The following is a 19,395-nucleotide window of genomic DNA, read 5'->3' on the forward strand; positions in this document are numbered from 1 at the left end:
AAGACTGACCAAGAGTAAAAAGAAAGAAAATACAAATAAACAATACGGTAAATGAAGAGAGGCATCAGTATAAAGGCAGCAGAGATTAAAAAGAAAGGGAAAACTAGGAACAATGGTTATACTAATAAATTTGATAACTTACATGAAGTAATTTATTTAAAATGTAACAATAAAACAGTATCCAGACAAAATAGAAAAGCTGACTAGACCTATAACTATTAAAGAAATTGAGTCAGTAGTTTAAAATCTTCCTCTAACCCCTCCCCCCCAAGAAAAAACACCAGGTCCAGATGATCTTAGAATCAAGTTTTACCCAAAATTCAAATACCAGTTAATTGCAATCTTCTTGAAGACCACAGAAAAATAATGAACCTGTCCCCAATTTTTATTTTATTTTTTTTAACTCATTACTAGTTTAGTGGAAAAGCCCTGGAATAACTAAGCCGTCATGCTCAGAGTTGGTAGAAGAAAGTAGTTCTTTACCGTTGACTTAACAGAAGGTGATCTTTCTTCACAGAGAAGACTAGAACTTTCAGTTCTCTAGTAAGTTCAATTGATCTTGATCTTGTCCTTTGTTTAGTCCTATATTTTGAAGCATCTCTGGGTTCTCTGCTTGGATTGCTCCAATCAGCTTCAAGTGTCGTCTTGCAATGGCACCATGCTGACATTAAAGATCAAAGTCTCCCAAAAGAGTCACTTTAAAGAGTAAATGACAGTATCAGTAACCACTCCTTCCATGGAGCAGAGTTTTGGACAGGCTCTTGTAGGCTTCGGCTGGGTCTAGGAGCAGTTGAATACATGCAGTTAAAAAAGACAATCTATTTTTCAAAGAAGGATACCACCACCTTGGTCATTTATCTTAATGGATGTCTTCTTGACCAAAGTAACAAGGATTTTAACAGCCAGGTAGCCCTCTTTTCTATCTTTATATAATTCTTTTGTTGTTCTCACTGAGTTCTTAAACAACTCAAATAGTATGTGAAACAGATGTGAGGTCACATACACTACCAAAATTGGTTTGTCTGGAGCTTTGGCATTCAATTCTTCAACTCACGGCTCTGGAGCTACCAGTTAATGCTGTTCACACAGCATCTAGGCGGTTTCATATGCATTTTTCACTGTCAGCCACATTACAAATGGGATCAATACTTCCTATGTTTAGGATGAGCAGGATTAGGGTCACCACTGCACAGAGGTCTGTTCTGGTTAATATGCATGCAGAGAGGTGGTTAGTATAAAACCCATCCAGGAAATACTGGATGTTACTGCTAATGAAAAGTTCAAACCTATATTTCTCCTTGTATTCAATCACTCCCTGGGCCATTTTAAGAATCACATCTTAATGTCTCTTTCTGACTTTAATCAGGACTTGTAGAAAGTTATCCCAAACATGCTGATCCCTCAGGGCTCTTATTTTCATATTCTAAAAGCTCAAAAAAGCCCTGCCTATACCAACTTTGAACCGATTCCACCGAAGGCTGTTAAGCAAGTTATCTGGTAGAAGATTCACTTCTCTCACTGTGCTAGCCAGTCGCACAGGAAGCCACTTTCGTAGAAACATATATGAGGTTTTCTCGCTTGCTTTCTCTCTCCAGAACTCCAGGCACCTCTTGATGGACAGCGGCGACCGCGAGAAGCGCGAGAAGCGCGAGAAGCGCAAGTAGCGCTGGATCTGCTTAGGCACCGGCGGCTTCAGCAGCCTCCAGAATCGCACCCTAGCCTGGTTGCCCGCGAGGGACCAGTGCCGCCAAGCGGCGCTGCTCCCGCACGCTCACTAGGCGCCCAGTCGGGCCGCAGCCGCCCGCCGCCCGCGCGGCCCCAGTCCCTGCCCAGATCATTTTAGTAAGATAACGTTACTTTGATATATAAGGGAAGTATAAGAGAAAAAATGTAATTTAACCTCACTCAGTAACACAAAGATAATGAAAATCCCAAGCAAAATGTTAGCAAATTGATTTCAGCAATATATAACAAAGATATTATATATTTATTATATATACATATTACATATATGTAAACTCATAATCAATTTGAGTTTACTCCCGAAATGCAAGGTTCAGTAAACATAAGAAAATGTATTAGAGTATTGAGACATTTCAATATATTCAGAAAAAAAGTTCATAAAATTCAATATCTATTCCTGATTTATTAAAAAATTTTTTTAAAAGTCCTCTACGTGTAGTAGGTATAGAAGTGAAATACTTTGCTTGGTGAAGGGTATCTATTGTGTTTAAAGTTATTAAAATACCAAATGTTAAAAGTATTCTTTTAAAGTCAGCTGCAAGAATTCTGCCTTCACCATTTTTATTCACCGTTTATGGAACCTCACTTGAGGTTCCAGTCTGAGGACTAAGTAAAGAAAAATGAACAAATACAAAATGCAAATATAGAAAAGGAAAAAATAAAATCGTAATTTATTTGCAGATTATAAACCAGCTATAAAGAAAATGTGAAAGAAATGCAGGAGCAAGTTATTAGAATTAGTAAAGGAGTTTAGTAAGATTACTGTCTAAAAAAATCAATATTTTAAAAATAGATTACATTTCTGAATATGAGTAATTATTGTAATATGTAATTTAATAAAAATACTATGTAAAAGAGCTACAAAAGGCATATAACATACCTGAGAATAAAATTTTTAAAATACATATGTAGGCTTTTTCAATTAATCAGTGCTGGGTAAATTGAATCCCCATGAGGAAAAATATTCTAGCTCCCAACCTCAAATCATACAGGAAAGTAAATTCCACTTGTAAGATGAACAATAAAGCTTTTAGGGGAAAACATAGGAGAATATCTTCTTGATCTTGGAGGATGCAAAAATTTCTTAAACAGAACCCAATACACTGATCATAAAATTAAAAAATGATAAAATGTCTATATTAATATTTAAAACTTTTGTTCATCAAAAGATAGTATTAAGAGAATAAAAAAGCAATTCACAGAGTAAGGAAAGACAGTAATTATATATATGTGTGCGTGTGTGTGTGTGTGTTTATATATATCTTATGGACAACTTGTATCTAGAATATATAATTGCTCCTACAAATCAATAAGAAAGGGATAGACAATTCCAATAGAAAAATAGGCAAATAATTTAAGCAGTAATTTCACAAAAGAGGGTCTCTGAATAGCTAATAAATATATGAAAAGGCATTCAAATGTATTAGTTGTGATGGTTATGTTCACGTGTAAACTTGGCAAGGTTCTGGTGTCCAGCTGTTTGGTCAAGCACGCACTGGCCTCATTGTTACTGTGAGGATATTTAATGGATTTAAATCTTTAGTTGATTGTATCTATGGCTGATTACATCTACAATCAACAAAGGAAATTGCCTTCAGCAATGAGAAGTCTCATCCAATCAGTTGTAAGCCTAAAAGGGTGAAATGATGATTTCTGTGGTCTGAAAGAAAAATTACTATCTGTACTTCAGCTAACCAGCTTCTCCTGGGGAATTCTTTAACATCTTCATTGGAGTTCCCAATTTGTAGCCAGCCCCATGCAATTTGGACTTGCCAATTCCGAAGGTCATGTGAGCCAATCTGAAAATAAAGCTCATCATATTTATATAAATATATACGTATGTCCACTCTGTTTCCCTGGAGAACCCTCTATTAATGTATTCATTAATCATCAGAGAGATTCAAATTAAAATCCACAAGAATGGCTAAAATTAAAGAAACATAAAATAGCAAGTATTGACAAAGATATACAGCAACTGGGATTCTCATACATTCCTGGTGGGAGTGTAACTTAGCCTAACAATTTTGGCAATATCATCTACTAATACTGAACATATGCATGTTCCATGTCAGAAATTTCACCCCTAAGTGAACCCAGCAAAATTTTTTCATTAAGTCACCAAAAAATAGGCTTGAGGAATTTCATGGCCATGCTATTTGTAATAGTCTCAAGCTGGAAGCAATTCAAAAGCCCATCAACAATAAAATAAATAAATAAATTGTGATATACTTACACAATAGACAAACTTAAAGGTGTAATCCAAGATACAGGAAAACACAGGATCTAAGAAACCAAGAATCTAACACAATAAAGAGGCAAAAAAAAAATCTCCAGAAAGATTCCCAAGGCAAGGGCCTTTCAGCAGGACTGGAGGGCATTAACAGGCTTCAGGGGAGAGTTATTCAAAGAGAAACTGATGAATTCTTAATGTATATGACCTTAGTGAGAAGAGAACTTCAAAACTGGGTGAGAGTTTAGGGTTAAATTAGTAAAGTGTATTGTTCAGAAAATATTAAGCAAATGGGAATAAAAAGATTATTAAATCCAAGGTGTGAGGTTGGGGGTACGGTGGGAAGAGGAGGAATATTATGCAGAAAAGGGAGAATATTCATAGTATACTGCTTGGCTCAGCCATGAAAAGTGTTTACATAGTCACAATAATCTTAGTACTTTTACAGTGTATCTCTATTTGGATGATGAAGGGCATGAGAAATATGCTCTGAGCCACAGGCAGTGTGTGTGTGTGTGTGTGTGTGTGTGTGTGTGTGTGTGTGTATGAGAGAGAGAGAACCTATGCTAATTCCTCAAATCTCATAGAGTGAAATCAATAGATAATTCCTGTAAAGGAAAATTCAAGAAGTGGCATTTTAAACATATTATTTAGAGACATGGAGGAAAATATCAAAAGAATGAGCCAAAATAGTGGAAAGCATTGCTCTGGGAAATAGAAAATGGAGGCAGGCTGTGGGTGGGATGACAGCTGGGATTTTTTTTTTTTTTTAATAACAAAACTTATAAAATTATTTGACTCTTTTAACTGTGTATGTACAATTTTTGGTAAAACAAATAATGTCAGTCAGAACAAGAGACACCTAAAGAGATCGCAATCCGCTCTAATATAGGTGTTGGGGTCAATAGCAAAAGCACAGCTCACACAGGCTTGGGTGGAAAGATGTTTTACCCACAAAGAGAAGAGACAGAGCAAGGTCAGCTTTACTAGTGGGCGTCAGTTCCCCACAGCAAGTGGTTCTCAGTCCATGACCTCCACAGGGAGATGTTCTCTTGTATTTGTGGGCTGTAGTGGAGGAACCCCACTCCTTCCTCACACTGGGGTGTGAGCTGGATGTCCTAAAACACGTCCACCAGAATCAGACTATCTCCAGTGAATGTTTACATAGACTCAGGACAATAGGGGAGGGAAAGTGCCCTCCATCCCCTTATCTAGTAGGGGATTGTGTTTTATCCCAATAGACCAACACACTTGGTCCTGAGCCCAGAGTCCCAAGGAAAGCCTGTTAAGCCATGCTAGGCCGGCCCCCACCACAAATAAAATAAGAGTATATTGTATGGTGTGTGAATGTATCTCAGTAAAACTGCGTTAAAAAAAAGTAAATGAAAAAAAAGGCCCAATAAAATTTAATGTGCCAAAAAAAAAAAAAAAAAAAATTCTTACCAGCCTGCTAAGGCCAAAATCAGTAAGGCAAAATGACTCAAGTTTGCCGTGATTCAAGTGAGCAACTTGGTTAAAGAAAGAGCTCTAGACAGGAGTTCAAAGGCATGCTGTGCTCTACCACCTGAGCTGCCATCTAATAATCTACAGAAGAGGGGTTGAAAGATCTAGTTTGTTAATCTGCCAGGGCTGTGAGGATTAAATAGGGTTGGGTTTGTGAATACTAAACAAAGCAATGGTAATCAGAGGCACCAGTCTTGGGTCACTGACACGTGGGGTAACCATACACCCTGTTTGCAAAGGACATTCTCATATTTCATCTGTTATACCAGCATTTTACCTGGATAACGTCCCTTTCAGTCTCAACCGTGTCCCGCATTGAATGGTGATAAACTGTATGATCACTCTGCTAAAAAAAAGATAAAAAATAAAAAATATCCAAGCTTTCCATGTCATTTGTATACGTGTCATATATTGGCCTTTGCAAATTTGGTTTCCTCTATCTGGGATGCTCTTCCACTCCCTTTGTACATTTGGCAAACTCTTGTTCATCCTTCAAAACCTCTCTTAGACATCCTTTCTTCTGGAGTATCTTCTTGGGATGTCACTTCTTCCCCAATAAGGTAAATCACTCCCTCCCTTATGTAATATCTATGCTATGTATTTATGTCTAGTGCTGATTTTGTTATTGTAATGTAATTTTATATTTATCCTTCTATCTCCACTTTTAAATTGTACCTCAAAGGTGGAAAGAAACTATCTTATTCATCTTGCTTCTAGCAGCAAAGTTTAGTATTGGGTATATCAGCAAATAGTTATTACTTTGCTGAAAAATAAAAGAGTATATGGTCATCTGAGTGCCAGCAAAAGTAGCAGATTGTGAGCAGCCACATTCCGGATTAGGCCTAGTAGACAAGCTGCAGCCTGCCCTTGAGTTCCCCCCGCCCATCGAGTGGTGCAAAGATGGCGCCCACATCCTGCTTCCGCTTTGTGATGTATGTGACAACCCTCTGTATTCACCAATCATGCTTGTATGCGTGGCGTTTGCCCATTGGATATACGTAAGGTTTATAAGAAAGTTCCCGGGCAGAGCTCGGGGAGACAGCCCACAAGGAGCCGCGCCTGACGGCCGCATCGAGGTTGTTCTCCCCCGAGGCGTCTTGCCCCGGGCGGAACCTGTAAAGATGATGATTGCCTAGTTCCAATAAAAGTTTATCTGCTTCACTGCTGCGAGTCCAGAGTGATCACGAGTGCGTCGGGTAAGACATTGTCCGCACCCTCTCTCCCCTTATCTCTCTGGTCCCCATCGCCGGCCGACCGAGGACTCGAGGCGAGGCGGAGAAAGCGCCGGACAGCAGATTTGATTACTACATTTGGTAACACAGACTGATTGGTACTGATCCTTGAAAAGAGCAATATCATTCCACTAGCAGGAATGAAAATAGATAATAATAAGCTTTAACAATGCTTAGCCAAGATTATTTTTTCCAAGAATGTCACATGTTTAAATTAAGTTTGTAACCTTTGTTTTTATGGTTTTTTTTTTTTTCTCATCTTACTTATGTTCCTAGAGGAACTACCCATATAAATACTTTTAGTTCTCTGTTAATTACAGGTTTGCAGTTGATTTTCTAAAGTCATTTGGTTGTAGAGAACTTCAAAGGATATTCTCCATCCCATTCCACCTACTCTTGGCTCACTGAAACTCTGCACTTAGACCTTGAGGGCTTCTCCCAGGGAGCTAGGTAGGTATGAGTTATTATTTGCTTTAGGGAAAAATTTTAATTGTTGGCATGTCGAAGTTATAAAGCCACTGGTCTTGGTGAAGACAGCAAAATGTAGATGCACATTTGCAGAGTTTTTCCCACCCCCAGACCAAGTGAACTCCACTGGAGTAAGGGAGAGAAAAAAGGGGGAGAGACCACACAGGAAGATGTGATCGGAGAAAGAGCGTCAGTGATCAGTGGGAACCAGCCCAGTGTCAGCAGCAGATCAGCTCCCGGGGGCCATCCACAAGGGAGGACTGTTCACTGCCCTGATGAGTTGACTTAATAATCCTTTTCTGGTGACTTTCCCTCACCTGCCCACCACCTGGAGCAGTCAGCATACCACATGTCTTAGTTTGCTAATGCTGCAGAATGCAAAACACCAGAGATGGATTGGCTTTTATAAAACAGGGATTTATTTCGCTACACAGTTACAGTCTTAAGGCCACAAAGCGTCCAAGGCAACACATCAGCAATCGGGTACCCTCACCGGAGGATGGCCAATGGCCTCCGGAAAACCTCTGTTAGCTAGGAAGGCAGCTGGCATCTGCTCCAAAGCTCCGGCCTCAAAACGGCTTTCTCCCAGGACGTTCCTCTCCAGCAAGCTTGCTTCTCTTCAAAACATCACTCCCAGCTGCACTCTCTTCTTCCCCCCGAGTCAGCTCATTTATGTAACTCCACCGATCAAGGCCCACCCCGAATGGGTGGGGCCACGCCTCCATGAGAACATCTCATCAGAATCATTGCCCACAGCTGGGTGGGGCACATTCCAAGCAAATCCAACCATCACCAAAACTTCTGCCCCACACAAGACTACAAAGATAATGGCATTTGGGGGACACAATACACTCAAACTGGCACACCACACATGGCCTGTCTATCGGGAATGACAACCACCTTTCACAACAGAGATTTTTTCACCTCACAATCCACTAGCTCCATGTGCTCAGCTCGCCTTTCATTGCCTTGATAGCTCTCACCCTGAGCAAAATTGAACCAGACAGAACCAGGGTGTGATCTCTCACTGAGGGAACACACCTTCCATTACACTCACAACTGGGGTTAGGTCCTCAGTAGGAGAGCAGAACTGAAGGGTAGGAAGGATGGAGAGGGGCCTCACTTATTTCTCAGCCCACATTTTCCAGAACACCTTCCCGGCCTCTGAGTTAGGTAGAGAGAAAGGGCTAACCCTGGATGTAGCCTTGTCCATCCGTACTCTGGTGAGTAAAACAGTCGTAGTGTGTCTTTTTGCAGAGTAACTACTGTAATGTCAATAGTTTTTTTCTATTATTCAGGTTTGTTTTTCTTTTTTCAGAACAATTGAATTTCTTTACTTTTAGAAAATTGAAATATTTCACACATATGAACACCAAATTTAGCCAAAAGTATTCCTTGTCTTTTTAGCATTATGTGTTGGATGAGGTTACAACCAGCTTGAGGCCAAATGTGGTTTAAAATGCATACAATTCCAATGAATGATGTAGTGAGAAGTAATTTGTTTTGGGCTAATAAACTAATTCCAGCTCAAATATTTGTAAGATTTTAAAATGACCCAAATATATTTTTTAAAAAACTAGAAACACTCAGACATGTAAGAACTTGACAAATTTATCTTCCTGTACTAGAAAGATATCAAAGGACTGAGCATTCTAAGCAGTCTGAGCACTGGCACTTTTCTTGTGTAATACTGATTTTTGAAATTTAAAGTACTTATCTAAGCTAAGCTTAGGCACAAGGGCAACAATTTAGTGCTTTGGAAAAACCCTATAAAATTTCCTAAATATCACTAACACTTATTTTAATTTTAATCTTTTCTCAAATCATTAAAGACTAACAAGTGAATTTTATATTTTAAAAGCCATGCTTTGGCATGATGAAAGTAGCCATTTCCCTGACATTCTTTCCAAAATTAGTCTTTAAGCTTAGTACAAATAATCAGCCACATTTTCTTAAGAATTCATTAAGTCTTCAGAACTGAAAAGTGAAACTGTTCTCAAATTGAATCTAAATTTTGTGTGAATAGCAAAAACTGACTCAAATCCTTATGAACATTCCCACATTTGCATAGTAAAGCTTATTTGCTAAAACATTAGAGAATCTGGCACTCTCTCTGTCATTTTAAAAGATACTTAATCATTCCTTTCTGAAAAAATACAATGAGTGACTGAAAACATGAGATTCTCTGGACTCTGGAAACACAGATTTAAGCATATTGGATGGACTATTCCTGCTGTTGCTAGAGCGTGCCCCTAAGGGCATCTGAGTCTCGCAAAGAGCACGGCAGCTGCCTCGAGCAAAGCAAGAGCAGGATTTAGCAATACATCATGTGAAAATGATTTAGGGAATGTAGCCAGTAGTTACATCAGTATACGCCCATTTTGATGTGTCCACAAAAAAAAAAAAAAGCTAGTATGCTCTTGGTCTAGAAAAGGATAGATAACAGTGGCTTGCTCTCTTTCTACCCCAGAAACTTAACTTTCAATTTTGTGTGTCACATGTTACAAAGAAAGAGACAACTGCAAAGTGCTCATGGAGAGAAATCAGGAGAGTGAAGGGCCTTGCCACCTGTCATGCAAGGAACAGTTGGACAAACTAACCTGGATACATTTAGCTTCAAAAAGAGAGGTCTCAATTATGCTTTTAAATTTTTGAAGGGTATTTTGTGGAGGATGGATTAGACTTAGTCCATATTGCCTCATGATATAAAACTAGCTCAAAGGATGGACTTTAAAAAGAAACAAATTTAGGCTTAATTTTCAAAATATGAATTTATTAGTGTTTTCCAAACAGAGTGAGGTACTTCAGGAAAGTGTGAACTCCCAATCCTCAGATCTGATGAAACAGACTGGACAACTCTTGGCAAGGAGATTTAAGTACTGAGTGTGTTTTTGCTGGGTTGATCTTTAAAGTTATCTTCAATATCCAATATGAATATTCTGAGATTTCAGAGCAACAGTGTAAACCTTCCTCTGTTCTCTTCAAAATGTAACTGAGGATCCTGTATTACAAGTTGGGGTGCAAGCAATGCCCCCACCCTTGCATGTCCTCAGATTATCAGCAAGTTCAGGTTCTATCTCCTGGATACCCTATCATATGTGCCTGGGAATCCACCAGTCTGCTTCTTCATTTCAATGATCAGTTCTCAAGTCTCTGCTTCCTCATCTTTGTGTTAGGGATTATAACAGCACCTACCTCATTGGGCAGTTGTGAGGATTAAATGGAATGATCCGTGTAAGAACAGAGTAGCAAATCATGAGAGTTCAATAGTGCTCCTCAAAGAGGGTCCCCAGTGCTCAAGTACATTTTGGGAATCCCTGAACAGAAGGGTTTATGCTAAAACCTATGTTGGTAATTTAGGCCTTTGTCTCATACTCTATCTAGTTATCTCCTTTTTCTTTATTAACATCTGTAGGATTGTGTGTTCTCCTCATACTTATCGGTTGTCTTCAAATATCCTTCTACACATAATGAGACATATTAAATCACAGGGAAAACAAGGCTAAGGCTGTCTTCAAAAAACTTGTGGATTTGTTCCAGTGCTTGAATCAGGCCTCTACCCATAGGTCACAGCCTGCCTCATGGAGCAAGACAGAGCCCACTCTCCCCTTCTAGTGCGTGCGTGGAGTACCCTGGAATTCCCTGCCCAAATTGCCCCAAGGAGCCCATTTTCAGGACCTGTGTGGGCCTCTTCCCCGGGTGGGTCCTCGCGAGTGGACCACGCCATGGCTGTTGAGGCTCCAAAGCCCTAGGGGTGGGCTAGCATGTGGATGGAGCCTGGACTTGAGCACCAGTGTCCCCTGTGTGCACACGAGCCCCTTGAGGCCAGGACAGAACTAGGGTTGGGAGGAGAATGGGGTGAGCCTAGAGCTGGAGCCCATGACCTGTTCTTTCTGGCTTTTTCTTCTTTTAAGTGCTGAATGGGTTCCAGAACCGTTTTGAAGGTAGATTTGTCTAGGTATATCAATAATGCTGCCTTAAATATCTTTGCGCATATAAAACCAGAATGCCCCCAAATTCCCTTGCCTTCTGGATTGCCCTTTTTTTCGCTATATGAAGAAAATAATTGTGTCTCGGAATCCCACTTAACTGCAGGAAGCCCAGCACTTTCCTGGGAGTTGAGAGAACTTCTGGATGGTAGGCAGTGTTTAAATTCTCCTGGAGGTTTCCTTTCACCCTCAGTCCCAACTCCTCCCTGCTCATTCTCGGGTCTTCTGCATATCATTCTTGTGTCCTGTTTGCTCCCCTTACAACTTCACTTCCAGCATGAACACAAGCTCAAGTCACCACTATAGGGTTTTTTTGTGTGTGTTACGGATTGTAACTAAAATTCTGGGGACACTAGAGTTAATCACTTGTAGAAAAGGAAACAATTAGAACTGATCAGAGATTGGTGGCCCTCCTGTATACTAACCATTGTTGGCCACAGGAAACATCTTACTTTTTTTCACTTGCCCAAAGCCCCCACTTGTTTCCATCTTACTAGGACTCCGCTCGCCATCCTGAGATTCCTGCCCTTCTTCTCCCCATCTTTTCTTATGCCCCTTGTTGCTTCAAAGCCGAACCTGAAAATTCCCATTTGTTATTCAGGACTTAACTAATTTTTTTTTTTCAACCTATCCCATTCAATCTGTAACCAAAAGGAATAGTAAGGTATGAAAAATTTAAGGGAAGTGAGGGAAAGAGAAAAGGATCGGAAGGGGAAGGAAGGAGGAAGAGAAAGAAGAAGGAAGGAGAGACAAAGGGGAGGAGAAGAAGAAAGCAGTTTCCTACTTAAAAGTCTGCTTGTTGTTCATTGTGGCCAGGTGCAGATTTTCTTCCCTTTACACACAAGTCTTTGTTCTCATCCCTGATTATTTTCTAAGGCTCGATCCCCAGAAGCAAACTGCTGAGTCAAAGGTTATGAGTGTTTGTTAAGCCTTTTGAGACACATTATCCAGTCCCCTTGCCACAGCTCCTATGGCCTGTTTGTGGTAAGCTTCCCTTGATTTGCTTCAGGCGTTTTACTGGCCATTCAGCCTACATTTCAGTCCCAGGCTTGTGTTCATAAAATTTTGGTGAAAGAAAGACATTCTCTGCCACTTTCTCCCTAAAACAATGTAGAGTCTCCTGTGGTAGATGACAAAAGTGCTTTCACTAAAATGTTCACCTTTTTGTTTTGTTTTCATGTGTTGTTATCTTATGGACACACTTTAATTCACTTGTATTTCTGGGATAAAGAAAGCTTCTTGAGCCAAAAGAATGTATACAGGGTATAAAATAGGTAGCTTTAAAATAAACATAAACAAGTAACTTAACATAAGAAGTAAATAGAGAACCAGTTTAATTTTCCCCAAATCCTTGCTTAATTACTCCAATACCTTTTATTTATTAATCCATCTTTCCTCCAAAGATTTGAAATATCTCTTTATCACTTACAAAAACCCCCTTATGTCTTAGGATCCACTCGTAGACTATGTTCTGTAGAATTAATCTATCTGTCTAGTCTGCTCCAGTGCTGCTCATTTTACAACATTTGAAATTTCTGTAAGGACTAGACCCTCCCACCATTATTCCATTTAAAATTTTTCCTGGTTATTACTATAACTTTATTCTTCTAAATGGACATTAGAGTGTTTTAGTTCTACAAAAAGACAAATCAGCAGAGCAAAGAAAAAAAACAAACTTAAAAAAACACCTATTGATGTTCTGTTTAGGATTGCATTGACTCTAGAAGATAAGTCAAGAAGAATTGACATTTTTTTTTTTTTTTTACATTTTTAATGCATTTTTTAATTGTGAACTTTGACATATATATATAACTGAGATCTTTCAAAGTACAATTTAACAAGTAGTTAGAGAGCAAATTTCAAAGAATGTCATGGGACACAGTTCCACAATTTCAGTTATTTCTATTATTGTAAAATATAACACATACAGAAAGCTGTTAACTTTCAAAATACAGCTCAACAAGCAGTTATATAGGTAATTTCAAAAAATGTTATGGGTTATAGTGCCACAGTTTCTGTTCTTTCCTTATTGTGAAATATAGGATATGTACAGGAAGGTGAAGACTTTCAAATCACAATTCAATGAATAGTTACAGAGCAAATTTCAAAGAATGTTATAGGTTACTGTTCCACCTTTTCAGTTATTCCCTTCTAGCTAAGGAATTGACATTTAAAATATAATGTCTTCCTATCTGAGAACAAGTTATATATTTTTATTTATTTAAATATTATTTTAATTTTATCAGTAGAATTTTGAAATAAAATTTTTATTTTAGAAAAGTTTTAGATTTACTGAAAAATTGCAAAGATAGTTGTGATGGTTAAGTTCATGTGTCAACCTGGCTAGGTTATGGAGTCCTACTGTTTGGTTAATCAAGCTCTGGCCTGATTGTTACTGTGAGGATTTTTCATAGAGTTTGTTGATTGTGCCTATGTATGATTGCACAACAATCAACAAAGATATTGCCCTCAGCAATGAGGGGAGTCTCCTCATCTAATCAGTTGGCTATCTTAAGGATTTCAGAAGTTGGAAGGAAGAATGTCTATTTCTACTTCAGCCGGCCAGCTTCTCCTAGGGAACTCAACTTCACCTTCATCAGTTTCCAAATTGTGGCCAGCCCTGTAGAATTCAGCCATGCTAATCCCCAAGGTCGTGTAAGCCAATTCCTATAACAAATCTCTTGATATGTATATCCACATAATCTTCTGTCAGTTCTAATACAGAAGCTCTATAAAAAAAATTAATTAACCATATTGGTATTTCCTGAGTTTTTCCCTTATGTGGTATCCAGGATCTCATCCAGGATACCACATTACATTTAGTAAACATGGCTTTGACAGTTTATCAGTATAAATTAAAAGCTTTCTCAATATCAAAACTTCACATTTCTTGTCAAATTCATACTAAAATTTTTTATCATTCTATTTGCTTTTTTTGAATAGGTTCTTTTATCCCTTATAGTTTCTAACCAGTAATTGTTCAAAAGTAGGAATTTTTTTTGTTTTTGTAGTTTATTTTGTAAGCTCTTTAACTGAATTGTTTTATGGTTTTTAATAGTTCTGCAGTGGACTCTCTAGTTCTTTTACAAGTCTATCATCTGCAAAAGATGATAATATATCCTGTTATTTCCAATAGTTATAGCTCCACGTTGATGAATACTGCTTATAATGCTAAATAGTAATGATCGTAGGGCTTGCCCTTGCTTATTGCTGGCGTTAATGGGAATGCTGCTCGTGTTTCACCATTAAATATAATGTTGGCTTTTGGTTTGAAATTTACATACCTTTTTTATCAGGTCAAGAAGACATCCATCTTGTACTAGTCAAAATTCTTGATTTCAGACACCAGAAAGAGAATCTGGGTAGGTTAAGGTAGGAAAATTGTGAAAGAGAATTTAGTGGCTCATAGATTGAAACTCAACCTGTAAGAACAAGAAAGACTGGGAAGCCAGAACTGTAGGCAAAAGTGCACCCCAAGAGGACTCAGGTTGAGAAGCCACTCTGTCCCCTACAGACTCTGAACACTGCTACCACTGCTGTCACCATACTACATTCTAACTCACCCCTGCCTCTTTACCCACTTCTGACTCACAGTCCCAGGCCAGGATCTCTGGTTGACCAGGTTTGGGTTGGTGTCATCACTGTGGCTCCCAGGGTCAGGAAAAGCCTGACTTTTCTAGTAGGACCTTGTGTTCCACCAAGACTCACCTGATGGCTGATGCTGGATAGCTAAAAATAGAAATGACAAATGCCTACTACTCATCTATTCTGACTTCACTAAAAAATTTCACCAGAAGTCAATGTTGATTGCATTTCTTAGTTTCCAGGCTATTATGACAAATACCAAACAATGGGTTGGCTCAAACAATGGGAATTTATTGGCTCACAGTTTTGAGGCTAGGGGAAGACCAAAATCAAGGCATCAGCAAGGTGATGCTTTCTTGCCTGAAGATTCTGGCATTTTGGGGCTGGCTGTGGCTTTTCTGTCAGATGGCAATGCACATGGTGGTATCTTCTCCTTTCTCTTCCAGTTCCCTTGACTTCCAACTTCTATTTCTCCACATGACTGAATTCATAAAGCCTCCAGTAATAGGATTAAGGCCCTACCTCATTCAGTTAGACCACACCTTAAGTAAAAATAACATCTTCAAATGGTCCTATTTACAATTGATTCACACCCATAGGAATGGATTAACATTGATTTATGTTTGTTTGTTTGTTTTTTCTGGCATACATGGTTTAACCTACAACATTGTCTTTGCAGCATTTGAAATTATCAAATGACTATTTGCTTCAGATATATTACTATGGTAAATATATGTAGATAGGCTAATGTTGGACCATCCTCCCATTCTTGGAATAAAACCCACTTGGTTGTGTTTTGTATCCTTTTAACATATAGCTGGATTCTATTTGCTAATGTTTTACTTAGGATTTTTCATGGATAATTCATGAGTGAATTGGTGTGTGAAATCTTTTTCAGGATTTGATATTGATGTTTTGATTCCATTATAAAATAATTTGGATGATTTCCTTCCCTTTCTATCCTCTGGAGCAGTTTAAATACTTGGAAACATCTGTATATCACATACCATATGCCAAAGACTCTTCTAAATGTATTACATATATGAATTCATTTAATGTTTGCAATAACCACATGTTCCTTAAAGATTTGAAAGAATGTACCTGTCAAGCCTATCTGGGACCAGTATTCATTTGGATAAGAAGAATTTTTAAAATAAGTCCTTAAACAGTAGTTCTCAGTGTGGTCCTCGGACCAGCAGCATCAGCCTCACCTGGAAATAGACCTACTGAATCAGAAGCTCCGAGCAGATCCCAGATCTGTGTTCTAACAAGCCCTCCAGATGATTCTGATGTATGTTAAAATTGAAGAACTACTGAGCTAGAAATATAACTATATTGCTCAAATATTCAATGGGGCATGGCTGAACCAAGAGGTAAAGAGAAGGTTTGAAGTTTGAAGTTGGAATCTTAAGGAATGGTTTTTGGCTTTGTTTGCACAGATCTTTTCCCTTTGGGGAACTGCTTCTGTCTCACACCAATCTTGTGTTTTGGGTAGGGTTATAAACCAGAACCCTGCTCCATAGTGTGCACTTGACCCAAGTCCAGACATTCCTAATCTCCCTGGCTCTAAGGCAAGGGCATGCAACCCAAGTCAGATCAATCAGAGTTCTTGTAAGGATTTTAAATTTGGAGGTGGAGGGAAAAGTGCTTTGCTTTTTGCATTATGGATATGGGAGATGTTAAATGGGGGATATTGTCTAATGATTTCCCTGCCCCATGAAAGAGTCTTCCTCAGTAGAGGAAAATAGGTCTGGAACATTGCAAAATCTGAGTTGAGAGAGAGACCTGACAAGCTCATGCGAGACCCTGGATCCGTCATCCCAAATCAGCCCCACCCTGAATTTACCAGTTACATGAGCCAATGAAGTCTCTTTTATGCTAGGACTATTTTGAATTGTGTTTCTGTTACTTGCCATAAGAAGCACACTGGCTTTTATACTAGAAGCAGGGAGTGTGCAAAGGGTGTTAACCTACTTTATAATTGCAATATTTTAATTTTCAAATCTATTAATATTTTGTCAACACAAAAGTGACTTCTCCAAATTATATGCCTATACTATTTCATAACTTAAACATTAAGTATTTAAAGAAATTTGGCTTTTTTATGTTGTTGTTGCATAAACTTGCATTTTTTTCTGAATCCATGCCATTACTTCCATCTGTCACCAGTAAGCTATGACACTTTTGTTCTTCTGCAGCTGGCAGCTGCCACAGGAAAAACCCAACTCTAGACTGCTGACTCCTTCAGGAGTTTGTTCACTTGGAAGGAAACTGAACAGGGCAAACTTTGACAGCAATCTTTCCTCTGTTTGGCTTAACCATAAGGGAAACCCTCACAGATAGTACATGTACAATGAATGTTTATTGAATCAATGAAATGAAACTTCAGGAGAAACTTGAAATTACAATTTTTAAAAAAACACTGAGGACTTTATTTCAGCAGCCAATTTCAGCATCCTTGCATACATTTGGGAAATTTATTCACTTGGTAAATATTAAATATCAGTGTGTAGTTACAGTAACAGAGGTTGGGTCATACAGTCTGTAAGTCTTAGGCAGGCTCAACCACAGCACCTGGGCTGTGCAGCCCCTGCCTGGACCTGTCAGGTGGTAGGTGAGCTGTGAACAGTCAGCCAGCGTTACTTATCTCTGACCCAAGTTTACCCTCTCAGCTGCCCTAACGGATTACTGTTTTGTCTTGGCTCCTGGCCAAGGCTGGCTTAGAAGTGTATTTCTGAAGTGTTTATGACTGGTGAGATTCCCGCCTGCATGGTGCTAAGCACATTACTCTGCTGAGGTATCATCCCTAATGGGCTATAAAATCCAAAGAAAACTAAGCTCATGGAGACCTATTCATTCCAACTAGAGTACAGAGAAGTTTCCCTTGGTAAACTTTTGTGATTTTCTCCACGTTTCTGGCATTTTTGAAAGTTGGCCTTTGTGTTAGTCAGGGTTCTCCAGAGAAGCAGAACCAACCGGAGGTCAAATGGCTTCAGGTCAGCAGACTGGAGTTTGGGTGGCTGATTTCACAGGGCAGACCATTACAGGTTTATTTGGCAAAGAAGACTCAGCAGAATCTATGGTTTTAATGCTCCCACCATCATCACTGTCAGCCTATATGTCCCCATTCCAATTTGCAGGATCCTATTCCTTCCCAATCAATGCCCTCACTTTAATGGCAGATACCCTGCAAGTTTAGGAATTCAATTCATGTTGTAATTCAGCCACTCTCACAAAGAGACTCTGGGTCTGTGTCCGGCGCCGCCCCGCTCGACCCCTGTTCCCCGGCCGGCGAGGGGAGAAACAAGGGATGAGAGAGAGAGAGAGATGCAGACCACGCAAACTGACCTGGCTGGAAGTCACGACTCGAGCCACACGGCGGTTGCGAGAGCAAGTCTTTTACTGAAGCTAGATAAGCATTCTCTGTTACAGGTTTCCACGCGGGGCAGAGTGCCTCGCGGGAGAGCAGCCTCGATGTGGCCGTCAGGTATGGCTCCTAGTGGGCTGTCTCCCCGAGCTCTGCCCGGGAACTTTCTTATAAACCTTACGTATATCCAATGGGCAAACGCCACGCATACAAGCATGATTGGTGAATACAGAGGGTTGTCACATACATCACAAAGCGGAAGCAGGATGTGGGCGCCATCTTTGCACCACTCGATGGGCGGGGGGAACTCAAGGGCAGGCTGCAGCTTGTCTACTAGGCCTAATCCGGAATGTGGCTGCTCACAGGTCTGGTTTTCAGAAATCTCAAGCCTGCAGCTACAAGAAATAAAAGTTTCTTTTAGAACATGCATAGAAAGTTTCATGTCCTTAGTGTGGACTAAAGCTGTGAATTTGAAGACGTGAGCTCATCCCTTTCTTTAACAACTGTATCTCGCATATTTAGTAACAAACAGCTAACATCACCATAGTTTTTAACTCCACTAAACTCTGTTATCAGATACCTGTCACCCAGAGCCTTCTCTCTTATAAGCATTTAAGTAGCCATATCCAATGGTGATATCTTGCATATCTCTATTGCCAGTTCATACTATATAATATCAGTGCCATCTTGACAACTGGACATAGTTGTTAGTGGCTTTTAATCTAATCAGATTACAGAAGCAATTCCAAAATCCCCAGAACCAACTCATATGTCTCACCCTTAAGATTCTGTTTCTTAAGAACCACTTCTGGTACCAAAATCTGTAATAGGGTTCTCCAGAGAAACAGAACTGACAAGCTATATATCCTGTAAATATTATGAGATTTGTTACACGAATGGCTTATGTGATCCTGGGAATTGGCAATTCGAATTCTGTAGGGCAGGCTGTGAGTTGGGAACTCTGATGAAGGTGACATTGTAATCCCCAAGAGAAGCTGGCTGGCTGAAGTACAGATATAAATTTGTCTTTCTGACTGCTGAAATCTCCAGTTCTCCTTTAAGGCCTTCAGCTGATTGCTGAAGGCAATCTCCTTTGTTGACTGTAGATGCTATCAACCATAGATACAATCAACTGACATGATTTAAATCTATGAAATAACCTCACAGTAACAATCAGGCCAGTGCTTCCTTGACCAAACAGGTGGATACAATAAACTAGCCAAGATGACACATGAACTCAACTATCACAGCCTTGATAAGAAAAAAATGATTAGATCT

The 19,395-nt window shown here is 39.3% G+C and overlaps 1 pseudogene; it reads right to left on the reverse strand.

Moving 5' to 3' along the window:
* Nucleotides 1-540: 540 nt before the first annotated feature.
* The window catches only part of LOC119507744, a 52,512-nt pseudogene continuing 33,657 nt past the window's right edge, over nucleotides 541-19,395 (reverse strand).

Source organism: Choloepus didactylus, chromosome 13, assembly GCF_015220235.1.
Source record: "Choloepus didactylus isolate mChoDid1 chromosome 13, mChoDid1.pri, whole genome shotgun sequence".
Classification (NCBI taxonomy): domain Eukaryota; kingdom Metazoa; phylum Chordata; class Mammalia; order Pilosa; family Megalonychidae; genus Choloepus; species Choloepus didactylus.